This window comes from Ursus americanus, chromosome 9 (assembly GCF_024610735.1).
Source record: "Ursus americanus isolate L20-20 chromosome 9, mUrsAme1.1.p, whole genome shotgun sequence".
In the NCBI taxonomy this organism is placed as follows: domain Eukaryota; kingdom Metazoa; phylum Chordata; class Mammalia; order Carnivora; family Ursidae; genus Ursus; species Ursus americanus.
In genome coordinates, this window is record NC_142135.1 from 13,825,042 (window position 1) to 13,846,248 (window position 21,207).

General features: G+C 39.8%; 1 long non-coding RNA gene across 1 annotated transcript in view; it reads right to left on the reverse strand.

The window, feature by feature from the left end:
* The window catches only part of LOC123801900 (uncharacterized), a 112,897-nt gene that overhangs the window by 82,216 nt on the left and 9,474 nt on the right, over positions 1 to 21,207 (reverse strand). The window contains exon 2 of the long non-coding RNA XR_006782361.2: positions 16,677 to 16,814. This is a non-coding gene — a long non-coding RNA (uncharacterized LOC123801900). The remainder of the gene's footprint in view (positions 1 to 16,676; positions 16,815 to 21,207) is intronic.

Here is a 21,207-nt window from a genome sequence, read left to right on the forward strand (position 1 = left end):
AAAGGAATGTCTATTTTCATCCAAGGGCATTTGAAGAAGCCGGGATGGAATTTAGGCTTGGCTCTCAGGGAAGAGCATATGTCTTTACTGCACTGCAAAGTCACCATGCAGAGAGGAAAAGAATATTTGGCTGGTGATTCAAAAACCAGCACCAAGAAATATCTCCATGGAGAAAGCAGAAGGTGGGGAGGGGTGAGAGTGGAATAACTGAGTAATTTAGTTCTAGAAATAGCAGAGTTGGTACTGAGCACAAGGTTTTCCCAATGTCCAGGTAACCAGGTGACCTGATCAGACATACATAAATCATGGGATGTCCCCAGGGGGAAATATCTACCTCTCAATAATCCCACACCAATAGGAGACCAAGTTCTGTTCTCTGAGACATAATGTGAAACAAGCCTCAGAGTTAATCCACTCGAGGGACAAGGAAGCTAAAATATATATCCTCCAGTTTCTGTTCATCATTGGTTCAAGGTTACTCATGGGGAATGTCAACTTCTGAGCACTTTTGGTCAGCCCCAGGCAGAGCTTGAGTGCTCAGGGGGACAGCCCGTAGGAGGGAAGCCCCAGATGGTTGGTGATGATAGGATATGGTGAGCACCCACAGCTTCAGTTACACCTGGTCGACTGGTCCTCCTTCTCATCAGACAAGGTCTAACCTGTTCATCTTTAATTACACATTTATTGAGGACGTACCATATTATAGCCACTGGGATACAACAATAAACAAGGTAGGTATGTTCCTCTCCCATATGGTTTCTACATTCAAGTAGAGAAGACATATAATTAAGCCAACAATTGTAATCAAAATTTATATTATAAAAATTTTCAAACATACAGAAAAGTTGAGAGAAGTTTATAATGAACATCCAATTATCCATCATTCAGTTGGATAGGAATTGCCAGGATTGTGTCACATTTGTTTCATCTTGTTTTGTGGTTTTTGGTGAATTATTTCAAAGTAAATTATACACATTATAGCACTGACTCCCATTACTTTAGCACGTATCTCTCTCTTAAAAAAAAAAAAAGAACATTTCTCTGTGTAACACAACATTATTACACCTGACAAAATCACACTCAACCACAATTCTTGGCATTGAATACCCGGTCTTTAACATCAATTGACATGGAATTCGATAAACTCAGAGAATGCACAGACTGGCCCTCTGACCAGTCCAATACTCTGATTTTATGCCTTGTAACTGATGGCATGGTTGTGGTGATGAGGAATTAATTTATCTGAAAAGGGGCTCAGAAGACCTGGCTTTAAGACTGACCACTAACTTGATGACGAATCAGTTTTGTCAGAGACAAGACTGGCTCCAAAAATAAAGGATGGACTTTACTGGCTCATATATCTGAAAAGTCCAGGTATAACAATACTAACATTCACAAATAGTTACGTGACATTTACTATGTGTCAAGCCCTGCTCTACACACACACACACACACACACACACACACACACACACACGTTTATTTCTCCCAGGGAGACTTCATGACGTAGATTTCCAATTACTGTTTTCATTTTACAGATGAGGTGGTTGAGACATGCAGAGATCAAGTGACTTTACCCAAGGAAGTCACACAGCTTGTCAGTGGCAGAGTTGTGACTCGAACTGGCCTGTCCGGTCCCAACATCTAGCTAAGACACGGCTTGGTCGAATATATCTATAGGACTCAATCTTCCTCTCATACTATGCTCCCCCACTTATTTTTTGGCTCCATTTTGAAGCAGAGCTTTGCCTGATGACTAAAACGTGGCTTTCATTTACTCCACCTTTACTCTCAAACACCCCAGCAGAAACCCTAAGGCTCGTTTCTCAACAATTTGCAGTGCAAGATTTCTGATTGACTTTCATTGTCTCTGATTAGCCCAGCTTGAGTTATGACCTGTCCCTGCACAAATCACCAAGTCTGTGAAATTAATCGTTTACCCCCAGAGCTTGAGTGTAGTCAGCCCATCTGAAAAGGATGGAGAAGGAGAGAAGCAGGGGCTTCACCAAAGGAAACCAGAGTGCAATTTCTGGAAGAATGGGAACTGAATGCTGAGTGGCAAGCCTTGCTCACAGCATCCCTGGATCCCAGCAGGAGCTTCCACCATAAAGCCTCCATTTCCTCCCTTGCAAAGTGAAGGCTTCGACACCATAATTTCTAGAGCAGTCTTGTAGTTCCAGTCATTCAAAATCTATCCCATTTAGAAAATGAGGGCTATGAGATGAGATGGCATTTGCTCAAAGTGACAGAGATAGTCAGTAGCAGAGGTTGGGTTAAAAGTGAGATTTATCCATTCCAGCCCAGTGCCTATTCATTTCAGCTCCATAGCTACTGAAATGTGGAGGGTCCTCAAAAAAACGCTGCAAAAAAGTATAATTGCTGGCACTGGTCCTTACTTAGAGGATCTGTGGCTTTACAAAAGAGGAAAGGATTATTGTATAACTATTGACCTCATATGAAAGATATATAGAAGAGCAACAACTTTTAATAAAGTCCCCAAAACATACAAAAGGAATTTTTCAGAGGATCCTCCAAGATTAACCTGAGTTTCCACAGGAATTCAGGGCTGATGTTGCCAGGTAATACTTGTCTGATGTCATCCAAGTAGCTAAGGGCTGCAGACAGCTTCACCTGGCATAGCATCAAAGCTGTTGACAAGCAAGAAGAGAAAGTCCACCCAAGCTTGGCACGTCTGGATCTGTACAAACAGGTGTTGATTTTCATCTCTCAGTCACTTTGAAGTAAATCTTCCTAGGGAATCAACTTAGGGACCACCTCCCATCTTGGACTTTAGAAAATAATGTCAAGCTAAGCCTTAAAGAAAAATGAGCAATGGGATATTTCAATTTCGTCCCAACTTTAGCAAGAAGGAAGAGTTTCATAAAGGATAGGATGAGACTACAAAGGCAGAGGGATTAGCGAACTCCACATGCCACTTATATTCTTGTTATTTAAGAAGCAAGGACTCACTAGGGCCACAAGGAAAAGCCATTATGATGGCACGTCTTCTCTGTGTCTATGTGCCCTATTTTACCTTGGTTGGACAATTTCTGTGTGTTCGCCCCAATCACAACGGAAGCCAGTTTTATCGGTATTTAGTAGTTGCCCCGCACGCTTGATATCAAATCCTCATGTATTATTAGACATGGGCTACTCTTGGGTCAGCTGCCCACCCCATCGAGTATTAGCCGTCCCTGCACCAAGTACAGACTAGAGGTTCTTTCTAAAGAAGGGCGTTATGGATAGGGAAGCTCAAATGGAACGGGATGCGAGAAAGAACAAGATTTCATGACAGGTTGGTCTGGTACACCTGTTCTTCTGAAACCACAGCTAAAATCTGATTTCCAGTGTTTTCTTCCTCTTGCCACTTCAAAGATGAAACCAGATGTTTACACAAGATTTATGATCCCACACAAGCGATAAGTTCACGAACATCTGGTCATCCTGTGGTACAGACATTTTCCTTTTGTCTCCGCAGATTCAATAATGTTTTGGGGTGAAAAGAAGAGTTCTCCCCTTCTGATTCCTTCACATAAACCACTCAAAAACATGATGTTGGCCCATCCTGTGCCTCATTGGGCAATCAGCCCCACTGACATTCACCCCTCATAAACTACAAAATTATATGGTAGGAAGGAATGAGAGATCTAACATTTATTAAGCACCTACGTAGTACCAGGGACTATTAGGACTCCATATATTCTAACAATAATCACAAAGCAGAAGTTACCATCCCTTATAAATATATATAAATAAATATATATATATATAAATATATATATATAAATGTAGAGACTGAGACTCAAAAAAGTCAGCTTTTCCAAGATCACACAATTATAGCCTTGGGATTCAGAGCCAGTTTGCATTACTGACCACCCATGCTCTATCTGTATATTATCTACCCCTTTTGCATCTTTTCACAGTGTCTTGCATGCAGCCAGGAGTTAGGAAAATGATTATTAGGATCAGCAACTCATCAATACCTGCCCCTCACGATCATCTATATAAAAAGTTTCTGTGATCAAATAACTTGAATATTTCTGCATGTAATATTCCTCTCATAAAGTTTATACTATTGACATATTAAAGACACTAAAATGTCCTAAATAATTGTTTAGTTTTGTTTGGCCAGTGTTTCCTAAGTTAACTTGATCACAGAATGCTCTCTCAGAAAACACGCACTGATATCACATGAACACAAAATTCCATGAAATGCTCTTTGCTGAACACAACACTGCATCATGTCATCCTCTCCTCATTTTATGAATGGCACTTCTAGGTCACAAATGCAAAAAAGAGTGACAGTACTGACTGAGAATGAAGGAATGATTTGTGCTAGGACTCATAGCTAATGACTGATGGAGCTGGGGCCAGAGGTTAGAACTCCTGGATGCTAATGGTTATGTTAATGAAGCTTTGGCATTAAACAGTCATGTATCTGCTCCTTCTTCCTGTTCTCCTCCCCTGGGATGTCATTCATTAGTCCCTCTTCATAGCAAAATCTTACCACCTAGCCAAAGAAATGTTCTCTGACTGATCCAGCTTATACCCATCACTGGTCTCTCCCTCCTCCTCCTCCTTTCTCTCTCTCTCTCTCTCTCTCCTTCATAAATTCTTAAAGTACTTAGAGAATGATAGAAAACAGAAGGGAAAAAAATTCTATTCCTCCATTTTGTGCTGAAGGCTGGTATCTCTAATCAAATGTGGCACTTCATGTCAAACCTAGACATGATTCAACATGAATTTAATACAAATTCATGATACTTGAAGAGCCTCTGCAGATCCCACCGCACTAGCGTGCACAAAGAAACAAGAAAGCCATCTTGTATTTAGAGCACAGTTTTGTCTGTTATGTGTTCCTTTCCCCCTTCCCCCTTTGTTTATTTTGTTTACGAAAGTGCGAGAGATCATGTCTCGTGTTCTTAAATATCTCATGGTACTTAGGACAGGGTGGAAGATGCCATGGGAGATTATGCACTCGCGTCATAACATTTCCACCCTTCAAGAGACCATAACATTACAGAATCACAAGACTTTAAACCAGGCAAAAACAAAACAAAAAAACAAAAACAAAAACAAAACCTGACAAAGCGTGAGTCAAAGAGCTGAATGCGCAGGAAGAGGGTAGTGATAACTCCAAAGCCTTAATGATTTGGGGATATAACTGTTTCATGGCTGTGTTTCTTTTCAGCAGAAGAGTCACCCACAGGGAAATGAACCAAGCCCTGCAGTCTTCAGATTCCTGGGAGAGCAACAGGAACCTCTGGGATTAGCACAGTATTGATGGAAGTTTTCTTCAACTTGTCGCCACAGAAAAGTAGATCTCTCAGGCACTTTTCCTTCCCCTCAAGGCATGTTTTTCTTCCTTCAAAACTTTTGAATCCTGCTAGAGAGTGCCAAAGGATATGCACATCCTCTTATAAAATACCCCAGATCTGAGATAGAAGGTTGGAAGAGATTGTTTTAAGGTTTGTATGGGATGCAAATGAATCCCTTAGGTTCTTCTCCATGCTGGCTAACTACCCTGGCTTTTTCTTTCTAAAAACCAGAGTCGAGCAAATGTCCCAGAAGTAGAACCAAACACACCCAGATGGAGAATCAGAGAGGAAATAAAATAAGAAAGAAGGGAAAGAAAAGAAAAGAAAAGAAAAGAAAAGAAAAGAAAAGAAAAAAGAAGAGAAGAGAAGAGAAGAGAAGAGAAGAGAAGAGAAAAGAAAAGAAAAAAGAAAAGAGAAGAAAAAGAAAAGGAAAAAAAAAAAAAAAAGAAATCCAGGAAGCTCAACATCCAAATAATAAAAATTCCAGAAAGAATGTTTTCAGAAAGTGAAATAGAAAAAAAAATGAAATAAAAAGAGAAAAAATTTCAGAATAGAAGGACACAGGTCCTCAGATTGAAACCTAACTGAGTGCTCTGTACAAAACTGTTTAAAGCCTCACTCTAGGGCATGTGATAATGACAGGTTTTAAATACCTGAAAGAAAGAGCTGACAAGCTCTTTTGACAAATCCAATGGTCAATTTACAATTATCTTTTTTCTTGACCTTTCTGTTGCATTTGACACAATTGATTACTTCCTCCACTTAAAACATGTTTGTCACTTGACTTCTAGAACATTGTGCTTCCATTTTTTTTTTCCTATCTCTGTCTCTTCTTCCTCTTTCTCTCCCTCTGGATCCTCCTCATATTCCCAAACCTCTCCACATTGGTGGGCTCCTGTGATCACTCCCTAGTTATGACATCCAAGCTCATATACTGGTGATTCTAGAACTATATTTCTAGTCCCGACCTCTTCCAGAAAGTCTAGGCTCCCATATGCAAATGTGCATTGGCATTTCTACTCAGATAAGGCTGGACTGCTGAAATGTATCATGTTCAGAAAGGAACCCTTGATTCTACATAACCAAACTTGCTTCCAAACCAGTGTTCTCCATCTCAGTCAATAGCTCCCCCCTTCTATATGGTTGTTTGATTCTGAAGAAGTCAGCTTTGGTGATTTTCATTCATACCCCACATCTTATCTGACAGCACAGCCATTGGTCCAGCCTTCAAAATATATCTGTAATTGGACCAAATCTCATCCCCTCACTCTTTGCATTGGTGGTTGTATTTCTCACCCAAGACAGTGTCTCCTAACTGAGGGTACTGCTTTCTCTCTTGGTCTGCCCTCTTCCTTCAAGTTCCTCAGAGCACCTATAGAAATTACTTTAAGAACATAATTCTGATCATTTATTCAAAACCCTCCAATAGTTTGCCATCACACTTGGAATAAAGTGGACTCTTATATTAACAGGTACAATGGGGTCTGAATAAAATATTAGATAACTCTTCCTTCAACCTCACACCACAAGGCCCAGGTAGTAGGTTACAAAGGGATAAATCTCTCAAGCTTTTCTTTTCTCCAAAACATGCTTCTTCCCTTCTTGGGAAGTGGCCAATAGTAGGCGTCACACTTCCAGAAAACTGTGACTCAGTCACTCAAAGGTAGTAATACAATGCCTATTTTGTTTGTACCTAACACTGGTCTTCAAATGTTGTAAAGTCAGACAGGGAACTCATCAAAGTGGTCCCTTAAAAGTCCTAGAAGTCAGGCCATGAGTAGAAAGTATCAGACCAATGATATTCAATGTAATCAAACTCATATCCTCTTTCCAGAGCAAGTTTTTTGCAATGCTTCTTTGCTATCAGAAATAAATTTCACAGATACAGTAACAGTCTCCCACATGATTTTTAAAATACAACATAATATTATAAAACTACTATAAATGGGAAAAAGGAAAGTATTTTAAAATGAAATAACATGTATCATCCCATAGAAACACCTTAGAAGGCATTATAAAGTAATGAGATACTCACTCATAAATGTTAAGTCACCAAGAATATAACCCTACACAAGCAGAATGCTAGAGAAAGGTTTATTGGCAAGCACTATTTTCTGAAACAGTGAACAACTCTAAATTCTGAACAAAATAACAGTAATAATGTGTCTATCAGAATTAATGTGTGCCAAGAACTGTTCCAAACACTTCATATGTATTATTTTATCTAGCTTCAAGACATCCAAATAACATAGTTACTACTTACTACTAGTATCCCCATTATATATATATATATATATATATATATATATATATATATAAATAAATGAGTCCCAGAGAGGTCAATTCACTTTCTTAAGTTTACACAGCTGGCAAGTAGTAGAGCTGAAGTTCAAATCCTCATATAGTCTAGTTTCAGGGTCTGTTGTCTTAACCAATACACAACCTCTCTTGATTTACACTAAAATTGCAATTATGGAAAATTCTGCATACATTAAAACCCTACATTTAAAAATAAACTTGTATGTGTGTATGTAAAATGAAAATAGGTTGTAGGGTCAAGTAATTATGAATGGGTCTTACAACTAATAAATGGCTGGCAACAGAGTCAAAACTCAAGTAGGACACACGACAATTCTTGACTATCACTGTGCATCCCATCATCCCTACCATTTCTGGTCCCCATTCACTAAATGCCAGTAGATCATCCTATTCATTAGGACAACCGGAAATGTCACCAAAAAGCTAGAAGACATCTCCTGCAAGTAGCATCACATAAGATTAAAGTTACAAGATGTGAACTGTTCTTGCATTACCTAACTCAGTGCCTGACCTTGGACAAGTCACCATCTATCTCCCAGAGTCCTGGTCTCCTTCCCTGGTCTCCTAGTCAAAGGCACTGGCCTAGATCAAGGGTAACCAAGTTAAATGCCAAGGGGCAAGGCAGGTAACATAAACTAAAGGTATAAAGAAAATGTCACATAGCTTGGTTCAACTCTCATGATTCCATTTTTGATAGATACATAGATAGAGAAAAATAGTTATTTTCTTAAAAACATCAGCAGCCGTTCAAAGGCCATATAATGGCATAAAGGACAACTGACCCTTGGCCTCAATGCTGGCGACACAGAGGGAGGAGTGAGACCGGATAATAAGAGAGACACACCTGTCCTCCAGGGGACAGTGGCTACTGACCTTCATCTAATTGTTACAGGTGGGATTGACAGTCCTGTGTTGTTCCAGCTTTCACTTTTTCAGAGGAACCCCAAAGTCAGATGTTTTAAATATGAAACCTGCAACTAATGAAATGTTGGTTCACATCTTTTAAAATATCATTAAAGTCAAGTAAAACATACGTATAAGAAGATTTCACTCACAGGTTTCCACTTTGTTCTCACTACCTTTCCTTCCATCTCTGAAAATCATTCTAACTCAAACCCTAGCATGTTACCTTTTGGGGGTGTTACAGAGGAAATGCTGAAATTATAAAAAAACATAGTTGTTCGAGGGATACAAAGTTAGTCCAGAAAGCCGGAATTTGGTGTCTTTCATTTCAAACATGAAAATCAAAAAGCCCATTCCAAGATTGTTTGAAAGCTAAACAGGTTATCTAATTTACATAAGCCAGCATACCCAGGCAAGTCTACAAAATGTACAGACTTTCTTGCGAGTTTATTTATTTATTTATTTTTTTAAGAGGAGGACAGGATGCAAAGCCGAAATTTCCTTTAAATATAGCACCACCCCTGACATTGTTTATACTTTCCCCTTTGCAATGTTTCCAGGCACACTTTAAAGAAAAGCGATAAGAAGGAAGGAAAAGGGAAGTCACTTACACCCGAGCATGAGGGACATTAAGTGTCTGCCCTAGAGGGTGGGGACGAAGCTCTTCAGCTGCCCTTGTTTTATTTATTTTTGTTTTGTTTCGTTTTTTAAGAGGGAGTCACTAAACTTCACTCTACATCTGGAGTGTGCTTCCTCGGAAGTATAGAAATGCCATAAATCTCCTCTATCAAGGATCATTGTATCAATGGAACAAAAAGGCAAGTGCTGTGTTAAGTTAGGTCTGCAGCTCAGTCTGCCCAGTTATCAGCAAGGGGAAGGAAGTTGGAGTGACAGGATGTGGCAGGTTAGAAAACAGTAGACAGAATGCTAAGGAACAATGCCCAGCTTCCCTGGAAGGCCAGTCCTCTTTGGACCCTTCCGAGTTAAGACCAAGGGTCTGTTCAAGCAGGGGCAATGGCAGGAAGTCAGTCTATTTTCAGAACAGATCTTTCTGCTTAGATGGCAGCCCAGGGTAACGAGCACACATTTCAGAGTTTGACAGATGCAGGTTCAAATCTTGGATGCTCAGATTGTCAGCTTTACATTTGGGGGAAATTTTCTTTATATTTATATATGTTATATATTATTTCTCTCATGTGCAAGAGGATATGCAGAATATTTGCAAAATGTGGCCTTGCATGATTAAAAATTATAATGAATATTAAGTGGAAAGCATATTTCCTGACAGTAAGTGTCCAATAAATTTAGATTTCGTTTCTTTTTTTCCTTTCTGAGAGCAAACAAACAAAGGATCTATCTTAGACACAGTTGCTGGGATTGTAAGTTTTTTGAGAGGTGCTAGACAATATTCTAATAACAATATCTTTGACTCCAGGTTTTCAAATTTAGTATCAGAAATGCCTAGAATTGGACAGGTCACTAAATAGCATCTACTCTAAAAGTTGTATCTTGCCCCACTCCCTGTTTGCCCCAATCTGCCTGCTAATCTGCAATCAGTGTTCATTTATTCTCATTATCCAGATGAGAAAACTGAGGCTTAGGGAGCTTAAGGAATTTGTCCAAGGTGATCCAGCTATTAAGTGGCTAATGTAGGCTTAGAAACCACATCAGATTGAGGCCAGAGTTTGGAAACATAAATGTGATGCAGACTAACAAGAAGTAGGACCTTCCTTCACTCAGCAGAAAGGGTCTGAGAACTTAGCTATGTCTTTACCTGATGGCACATTGGAGAAATCATTTGGCCATCTGGGAGGACACTGTGTGGCAGCTTCTTCAATGTCTTCCCAGGTCAAAATGCCAATCTAGTGGTTTGAGCTTCTTGTTTGAATCCCCAGGGACTAGTTGCCTCTCCAGTTTCTCTGAGAATTGAGCCTTCGAGGCTAACTGGGCAGCTTGGAAATGGCATTCTTATTCCACTTTCCCATAAGCCCTCTCAGCCTTTACTCTCTCTCCCCTGCAAATGTCTGTCTTCAAATCTGGGACTACTGCCTATACTTTTTTCCTTGTGATCCGGCCTCAACATGAGCTCTCTCATGAGACTTCTCTGGGAGACTCTTTCCCTTCCTTGGCACAATTGATTATTCTGGAGGTCAGAGGAACTGTACACCCAAATGAACCTGGATTTGAGTCCTGATACTGATCTTTGCTAGCTGTGTAAAGCTGGGTAACATGCTTGAGCTCTGTATGCTTTCATTACCCTCATCTGTAAAGTGCTATAATCAACCTCAGAGGGTTGATGTGATGAGGAAACAATCATATCTTTTAAGATTTTAACACAGTTACTGACACATGTAGCCAGTCTTATCTAGCTTTTCTAGATATGCCACTTTCTAGTTTTGTGGCCTTAGATAAGCTACTCATACATTGTGTGCCTCAGTTGTCACACCTGAAAATGAGGAAAATAATATTTACTGCAGAAAATTATTACAGTGAGGATTAAAGACATAATACCTGAAAATTGCTTTACATAAAACCTGGCCAATAAAAATGGATTTCCTTTTATGTTCTGCACTTTCTAGAAAAATTATTTATGGTGCTTATTCTACCATATAGATTTCAAGTTTGAAAAGCCTAGTAACTTTTCTACACAGTCAAAAGCCGTTAGTACAATTGTGCATTTATACCCATTTATGATGTAGGATTTTGTTCTCTAACACCAGTTCTCTTGAGTGAGATCTTGGAAATTCCTTAGAGTTTGAATATCTTTTGCATTTATAAGAAATTGAGCCAATAAATCATTGGGTCAGTATCATTTCTTGAAAGCAAAGTGAGACATGGAAGAGCCTTCCCTCTGACAAATGGCTCTTCTCAGATAATCATTATTTTTTTCCCTTCTATTTGTCATTTGTTAATATGGATCTCACTTGCATTGAAACTCATTCCTGAGTATGTAAAATCTGAAGCAATTCTAAATATGATTTAGGATAAGTAATTTGAGGTGGAGAGTTCAAGACAGGCTGGCTGGGGGTGTGCGAACCCTAGCCTTGAAGCAGGTATGCCAGGTTATAGTAATGTGCCCTCCTATGGATCAACCAAGTAAACCTTCTCAGTTTCTAACAGACATTTGAGAGAGTAATTAGAATAAGAAAAAAAGAGATAACCATTAAAAGTAAATTAGAATTCAGCAAACATTATCTAATGCATATTCTGTTTGAAAGTTTTAACCAAATGTTGTGATATGTGACAACTATTTCAAAGCACTGAATTTATTTTGCAGCAATGCATATTTAATATTATATTTTGTAACACCCATCATGGGAAGAAAAACAAAAAAAGAAACATAGAAGTAGGTGAAATTAAATTAAGTCTATATTTAGTTAGTCATTTTTCTTTTCTTTTTTTTTTTTTTAAGATTTTATTTATTTATTCGACAGAGATAGAGACAGCCAGTGAGAGAGGGAATACAAGCAGGGGGAGTGGGAGAGGAAGAAGCAGGCTCATAGCAGAGGAGCCTGATGTGGGGCTCGATCGCATAACGCCAGGATCACGCCCTGAGCCGAAGGCAGACGCTTAACCGCTGTGTCACCCAGGTGCCCCTAGTTAGTCATTTTTCATTTATATTATCTAATAACAAAGAATAGACCACATTTTTAGTCTTAATATAAATTTCAATAAGTTTAAAAGCTTATGTCTTACAAAGTGTGTTCTCAAACCACAGTAAAATAAAAATGAAAAAAACAACCATTAAAAAGATCTCTAGAAAAATCCTATGTGTGTGGGTACTAAAAAACAAACTTCTAAACAGATATGATTCAGTGAAAAAACTCAAAAGGAAAATTAGAAAGCCTTTTGAACTAAAAAAAAAGAAAAAAGAAAATTATATATATATATATATACCTCAATATATGAGATGTTGCTAGGGCAGTATTTAGAGGACAATTTACAGAAATAGAAGCCTATATTAGAAAGCAAAATAAGCTTCATATCAGTAAGTTGAGCTTAAAAAATTGGAAAAAGGGAGAGAAAAAACAACAGCAAAATAAGCAGTAGAAACAAAATAATCACATCTTAAATCAATAGATTAGAAAATAGGAAAAGAATGTAGAAAATTAATGAATCCAAACCCACTTCTTTGAGAAAGACCATAAAATTAATTGATCACTAGACTAATCATGAAAGAAAGAGTAAAGACAAATTACCCATGTCAAGAATAAGAGAGACAACATAACTACAGATTCTTTATATATAAAAAGGAAAATGAGAAAATATTACAAACTCTATATGCTAATAAATTTGACAACTTAGATAAAGTGCACAAGTTCCTGGAAACATTCAATTACCGAAACTCACTCAAGGAGAAATAGATAGCCTGAATAGCCCTATGTTTATCAAAGGAATTTAACTAGTGTTTAAAAAAATTTCCCACAAAGAAAACTCTAGTCACAGTTAAGGCTTCACTGGAGAATTCTACAAATAAACTAACAAGCAAACAATATAACAACAACCACACAAACTCTTAAAGACATTTGAAGAGGAAGGAATACTTCCCAACTTATTCTATGAGACCAGCAACACTCTGATATCCAAATCAGACCCCAAAAAATTACACTAATAGAAAACTAAGGGCCAATATTGCTCAGGAAGGTAAAAGCAAAAAGTCTTAATAAAATTTGAAAAAATTAAATCCAACAATACATAAAGATCAGATGCGGGGCGCCTGGGTGGCGCAGTCGTTAAGCGTCTGCCTTCGGCTCAGGGCGTGATCCCGGCATTCTGGGATCGAGCCCCGCATCAGGCTCCTCTGCTGGGAGCCTGCTTCTTCCTCTCCTACTCCCCCTGCTTGTGTTCCCTCTCTCGCTGGCTGTCTCTCTCTGTCAAATAAATAAATAAAATCTTAAAAAAAAAAAAAAAAAGATCAGATGCAGCTCATCCTACAAGTTCAAAGTTAGTGCACAAAAAGTAATCAACATAACTGACCATGTTAACTAACTGCAAGAGAAAAACCATATGATCATCATAATATATGCTGAAAAATGCATTTGACAAAATGTATTATCTATTCCTAATAAAAACTTTCTAAAACTAGAAAGAGAAAGGAAGTTTATCAATTTGATAAAGAACATATACCAAAAACTTAGAGTTACTATCATACTTAATGAAGAAAAACAGAATGCTTTCCTCCTAAAATCATGAACAAGGCAATGATGTCTGCTTCCACTGTTCCTATTCAACATTGTACTGAAGAATCCAGCCAGTGAAATAAGGCATAAAAGGAATAAATATCCATATTGGAAAGGGGGAAAAATGAACCTGTTTTTTTTCACTCATAGAAGACATGATTATGTATATCAAAAATTCTACAGAACCTACCCCCTCTGCCAAAATGCTAGTATAATTAATAAGTTAATTAGCAAAGTTCCAGGATTCAAGATGAATATGAAAAATCAATTGCATTTCTAAATACCACAAAAATCTGAAATTTCAAAGAAATGCCATTGAAAATACTATCAAAAATAGGAAATATGAGGCAGATATCGGACAAAAGATGTACAAGACAGGAATACTGAAAACTAGAAAACATTGCTGGAGAAATTAAGGAACTATTCATAACCTACTTGGGAAGGGCGTTATTAAAGACCTCATTTTATTTTCTTCATATCACTTAACTCCATCTGAAAGTATCCTGTTTGTTTCCAGATTTACAAATCAATTTTGTCTTGCCCTGCCTAGCTCACTACTGTTTTCCAGTGCATTGAATGTTGCCAGCTACACAAGAGACGCCTGCTGACTATGTGTGTTGAATGAATGAGCAAATGAATTCATCCGTTTCTATTTAAGGCTTTGCATTTAGTTTGGGGCTTGACAATCTCCCCCAAATACCATTTGCCAAAAACTTTTCCCTTAATTTCTAATCCCATGTCTGTTAACGAGGAAATTAAATCCAGATGTTTCTGACTCATCCGCCCTGGACTCACCAGAATTTGGTGTTGCAAGAGCTGAGTTATGGAGCTTTTCCTTTAGTAAAACCCATGCCCAGAGAGGGAAATAAGCAACCCCTAGAGATACAGGACTAAAAGGAGGGGGAGAAAAGAGCTTGGACATTTCTAAATTGTATCTCCAGTTGGAAATTCTACAGGAGTTGGTAGGGAATGGGGGTGGTATCTAGTCACCTCTATCCTTAGTTTTCTCTGCTAAGACAAGGAAACCTCATGTGGACTGTCCTACTAAGAAATCTTGACTTCTCCAATGGGTAGTGAAACCTTCTACCTGAATCTTTTACCATCAGATAAAATCAGGGCAGGTTGCCACCTCCCATTCTCATAATTAACTTTATTTGATACATTACTTTAGGGGCAGAAGTCCAGTGGGGATATTAGGACATGTTTGTCATCCAGCAACAGATCTTTCAAGACCTGGGAAAAAAGCAAGTCTGTTTGGAAACTGCCAACCAAGCCTTCTGTTTGCTTGTTTTTGTTTTGTGTGTGTGTGTGTGTGTGTGTGTGTGTTAGTATAGGCTTCAGGAATGAATAGGAGCTTTGAAACAAGACAAGATTTATGTTTTGATCCCACTTCTATTTACCGATAGTGTCCTTTGGGCACTACATAAATTCTTTGAGCCTCAGTTTCTTTTTTTTTTTAATTGCGTTAAAATAGTATAAAATTGTTATGATGATGAAATTAAATTTTTTGTAAGGAGTCTGTCAAAACACCCAGTACTATTAGAAATATTAGAGGACAGAGAAAATAAAAGAAAAATAAAATAATGAGAGAAAGGTAGAGAGGGGAAGGAAGAAAGGAAGGGAGGGAGGGAGGAAGGGAGAAGAGAAGAAAAAAAAAAGAAAGAGATGGAAAGAAAGAGGATAGAGGGTGGTATGTTGCTAAATGATTAACAATTTAAAAACTGGTTCTGGGGCGCCTGGGTGGCACAGCGGTTAAGCGTCTGCCTTCGGCTCAGGGCGTGATCCCGGCGTTATGGGATCGAGCCCCACATCAGGCTCCTCTGCTGGGAGCCTGCTTCTTCCTCTCCCACTCCCCCTGCTTGTGTTCCCTCTCTCACTGGCTGTCTCTATCTCTGTCAAATTAAAAAAAAAAAAAAACTGGTTCTGTAGTAAGTACATAAATAAATAGATAAAGATCAGTCAATCAATCAACCCTGGATTTATAGTGCTTGCCAAATTCCATGGTGAATAAATTCTCACCACGGCCAATTACAAGCTTTCAATGTGAAGTAAACCAGCTCACAAAATTTCTGAAAATTCAATAATCAATTCCTGCAAGCTGATACAGGGCAGTACCCGCACACCACCGAGGAACTGCTGCAAAAGGCCGTAGTTATCGGGAAAAGAAACACTGGTCAGTCCGTCTAGGACTGTGGTTGGTCCAAATATAGTTTCACTTCAATTTGAATCCACAAATATTAATTTCCACCATTTTAAAAAGGGTGCTGCCCTTGAAGTTTCAACATGAGATGGGCTTTACAAGACTTTATCCATTTATTATACTTTTGGGGTCTGGAATTTGGGGGTTCCAGGATTTATAAAGGAGAGTTGAGGACAAATAGCGCTTTCTGAACTCGTAAGTAGGACCATTTGGTGGGTTTTAACTAGTGATCTGGCTGACCTATTTTTTAAAAACCCTCTGAGCTGATAACATGGATTCCAGACTTAGGGATATGCTGAGTTCTCAAGCATTTTCTCCAGGATCAAATGCAAATACAGTCTTAATAGGGAATCGTATTTTGACCATTATCATCCTTTAATACCCCAGTGTTTGATTTGCTTACTTCACAACCAATTCTTTAGCAAGAATCTTAAGGAAAGAGGCAAAGGGCAGGTAAGTTTTAAGATGAGGTCAGGAGAGTAAAAATTACCATAAACCCTAGGTCACTGGAGAGAAGCCTGACACTGGGTTGAGTGTGGCCATGGTGGGCCCTGAGCCACATGAAGGGAAGAAGTGACCAGAGGTCTTTGGAGCAGAGTATCAGGGGAGAATTTGGGAACAAGTCCTACACGACAATCCTGAGGTTTTTTGTTTTTGTTTTTACATTGTTTTAATTAAAAAGAAAGAAACTTGTATCCTTACCGTTTGTGTGATACTGGAGCAAATCACTTACCCATTCGGATTCAGTTAACTCACCTTTAAAAAGGGAGCACCGTGCCAGCCAATTCTTGTGAGTTTCCTGGGAGGTAACACGTGCATCAGGTAGGAGGCAAGGTATAAGCTTCATGACCGGTTGTTGTTTTCTTAGGTTTCTCTCTCCTTTATAAGTTTTCCCTGTAAGAAGGAGTGAATGGAAAGACATGAAAGTGTTTCATCATGTCGACAGTGAGACAGTAAATGTCAAATGTGTGTGTGTGTGTGTCAGTGGGTTGCGGTATGGACATCTGATTTCAACTCACTAGGTAGAGGAATGCTTTAATACAACCACATGGTCCTATTTAAATCCTTAGAAGTAACCAGGCTAGGTTAGGAAACTCTTGACCCCTCCTTTAGAGCCAGTTTCTGACACTGTGTCTAATTCTCCCAGCAGAAACCAGCCCCCCTTCACTGTTCGCCGCTTCTTTTCCCTCTATGCTAAGCACAGCTTCTAAGCTGCCTTGTCACAGAGTTCTCTTGCTGAGTCTGGTTTTGTGAGTTCAATCCTTTGCTTGGAAGGAGCACAGGCCTCCTTTGGATTACTTCAGGTAACAAGTTATGGTAATAAAATTCATGGCTGTAAAAATACAGAGAAGCTCCACCAGGTCTCCTGAGAACCAGGAGTAACCCACAACCTGGCTTCTGGAAAGAATGGAGACAGACTTCTTGGCCTCAGAGAGATGGAAACACCTTCAAGAGTAGGAAGGTCCCCTGGGTCCCAGCAAGCACCGTTCTCACACACATTATGTGCATACCTGGGCATCCGCACACTGGCCAGAGGCCACCTGTGCCTCCCCTGAAATGGGGTTGCCTGTGGAGCCTCTGAGCCTGGACTCCCCTCACCCTGACTCTACTAGACTCCCATTTGTCCTTCTCTGCTGTCTGCACATCTCTGCTAGAGAAAATCTGACTGTCAAGGTGATCACTATTAGGCCCATTGACCAGCCCTTCCATGCCACCCACGGTATGCTGGCCAACCGGCACTCCTTGAGCCAGGTGTCCACTCCAAGTAAATCAACCTTGGCCAGGGTGCTCCGTTCATACCTGGCACTAGTGAGCCTTCTGAAGCGAGTGGCTTGCATTTTTTTTGGGAATCCAACAAAGGTGGCTGTGGCGTGGCCAGCATCTGAAGCAAGGACTCCCTGGGGAGCAATCTGATCTCTACTAACGCTCTCGGAATTCCTTTTACAAGGTAAGTGGACTGTCTCTTGCACATCTCCACATCCCCATCAGTAGCTAATGGGTGTTGCACAAATGCTTTTAAACCCCAGTTTTACTGATTTCTCATTAGATTGGTTTTAGCTTTTTAGTAATTCCAACTCTGGTTTAAAAAGAGTGTATTTGTGCATGCAATGCGGTGTGTGTGTGTGTGTGTGTGTGTGTGTGTGTGTGTGTGCATGTATCACAGACAGCAGCAACCACATACAAAAGGCATCACAACCCTTCACAGAAAATAAAATAGCAGGTAAAGTGGTGTGGATCAAGTTTAAAAATTAATTTTAATAAGATGCCTTAGGGCCTCTCATCTAGAGAGAACTTCAAGTAGACATATCACATCTTCCTTTATATTATTTTTCTCTTACACAGCTGTGGACCATATTAATGGCCATGGCCCAATTTCTATACTTAGATACCCAGTTTAAGCTTATCCAGATAAGCCCATTTATCTTAGAAATAAAACATATAGGTGTTTGCTGGTCATGCTTCACCCACTCGGCTACTCCCTGGAGCGATACCTTGAATGTGGTGAGAAGAAGAAAATGAAAAGGGAAAGATTCCTGATCAGGAAAGATGGGTACATCCCCAGGCTTTACTGGCTTGGGATCTCAGCTGTTGTTGGTCATACCTCTCCACTGTGATGGATGGAAAACACCAGAAACCATAGTTGTACCAAGTTTTGTTGTATTTATCATACAATATCATCACATGGATTTGTACATCTTCAATCAGACTAATCTGCTTCATTTATCTTAATATTCCCATCACAATAGAAGATTCAGTACATCTTTTCTAAATCAATGAATCTTGGAATACACAAATACACGAATGAATGAAAGTGCTTTGTCATCAGGGTCATTGTCACCCATCTTGCCCTTCACCCTCTTGAATTCATGGACTTGCATCTCACGCCCTTCCTCCTCTTCACCTCTTCCTACTAGGGTCGTCAGATACAGATAGATAACGGAGGACACCCAGTTAAGACGGGATTTCATACAACCAATTACTGCAAATACAAACATGCCCCGCCTGAATTTGTTGTTTCTCTGCAATCCAAATTTAACTGAGTCCTGTATTTTCACCGGCATGCCAACAGACCCAACCATTAAGTCCATGTTCATTCTACAGTTCTCCCCCCCAACCCCCTCTCCTGCTGCCTGCGTTCGACTGCACCCCTGGCTCTCAGGAGTGTCACACTGGGCTGCCCTGGAATGGCTCTTGCTTTACTAAAAGGAGATGCCAGTCTTCTGCTGCGCCTGAAAGTGGACAGGGTCTCTGCTAACTTCCTAAAGAAAACAAGAGCTGCCAGGGAGAAGCCAGGCATCCTGACTGAACACTTGCCTCTTTTGTCTCAAACAAAGAAAAGGGCTATTCACAAACCAAATTGATTAAAATTGAGGGAAATTGCCGGACCATTGATAATTGCAGCAAGAGGGCAGTGGTCACTCGGGCTGATTGTCACTTCAGAGGGAGCTGCGTACCAACAGCCAATCAAGGGCATTAGTGAGAAGCAACCTTTTAGTGACCCGCGTTTCCCCCCTCGGGAAGCATTTCACACAAGTCTTTAAAGCCAGGCCCGAGCATTTTCCATACCATATTTACCTTTAATTCCCAAACCTAGGGGGACTGAAAATCATTCAGTCTCTAAATGTCTTTCACATGCTTAGGAGACGAATTAGACCGGCTTTGTCCACTCGCCAGTCTTTGTAATAGGACAAGCTGGCCAAGACCCGCGCCCCCCCACGCATCGCCGGGACTCTGGGCGCCCACCTTCCTGCACCCCCATCACTCAGTTCAGAAACACTGCTTCTGTTCAACACCACGAAAACCTGAGCACTTGTCTGGTTTCTGGGTTTTTTTTTTCCCCCTTACATCCTCTCACAGTGGCACTTTGACAAAGATAAATCTCTCTTGGTTTTAAAAGGAATCTGTATTTATAAATCTGGTGAAAGAATTTTGACCTGGGACCTAGGAGACAGGGAGTGGTCCCGGCTCTGCCACAGACATGCTGAATGGTTTCTGGCAAGTTGTACAACATTTCTAGACCGCGACTTTCTCACTGAGAAAATAACAATGTTGGACATGGTCCACAGGTCAAAAGTGTGCTAATCATTGCAATACCTGGGGACTCCAAAGGAAAACTACTACAGAATACATATGTGATATTTAAATAATAGACTTTAAATAATATATAATAAATATTTTCTTCTCTGGAATTGCCATATATAGATATGGCAATTCCAAAGGAAAAATATAAATACATATATATTTGTGTATTTGGGATCAGTAATCTGTAAATTGTTAATAAGTTCTCTGTGTGATTCTGAAGATTAGACAGGTCTGAAAATCATTAGAGAAAGAGGTCACTGGTTTTCTTCTGGTTAGCATTTCATGGTAGGAATACCAAAGTGTTTTTCTCTCCTGCCTGTTCCCGGGAGCCTGGAGGCTGTGCATATAGGAGAGTAAGTGAGACGGGGCCTCCAAGGATGTTTCAGAGGTCAAAGGGGGTCTGCTCTAGAAAGGCAAGAGCAGCTGCCCTCTGTCCGCCAACCACGAAACGACATACTATTGCTGGAAGGGTACTTCCTTAGAGTAGGAGGAAGGGTGAATTCTTTGGTTGCCTCTGGGGACAGACTGAGGTGAGTTCCGAGCTCTCCCTCACCTCTGCCCTGGCCTGTGGCAAGGAGGCTTTGGGTAGAAGAAGGGCTGTCTTAATGATGGAAGTTAGGCCAGGAAGATCTCTTCTGCATGTGAATTCTGTGTTGTGATTACAAATCTCCCACCATTTTGGGACCCACATCTCCATTCTCTACAAGCATCTGCCCTATGGTAGGGGGTTAGGCTGCTGTCAGGGGACTGGATTCTGGCTACAGAGGCACCACCAAACTGCTTATGTGACTCTGAGCTCTTCCCTGCACTTTTCAGTGCCTCTGATGCCTCCCCTGTAAATTAGGAGGTTGGCTGATATTTGTAAGGTCCTTTCTAGCCGTGAAAGGGTGTAGAATGTTGCCTTTTTTTTTTTTTAACTTCTGTGGTCATTGTTTACATAATCTAATAAAAAGACATGTAAATATCTTTTTTTTAATAGTTTCTAGTGACAAAAAAAGACACAAGCTGCGTGTTTTTAAATAAGGAAATGGCTGCACATTGTGACACATCCACGCAAGGAATATTATCCAGCCACTTAAAAATAAGAGTTTAATTGCTATCTATTACCCTCAAGGGATGTCCATGATGAGTTGTAAAAGTGAGACATTTATAGAGAATTTAAGCAAGTTGAAGAAATGTGTGTGTGTGTGTGTGTGCATGAATC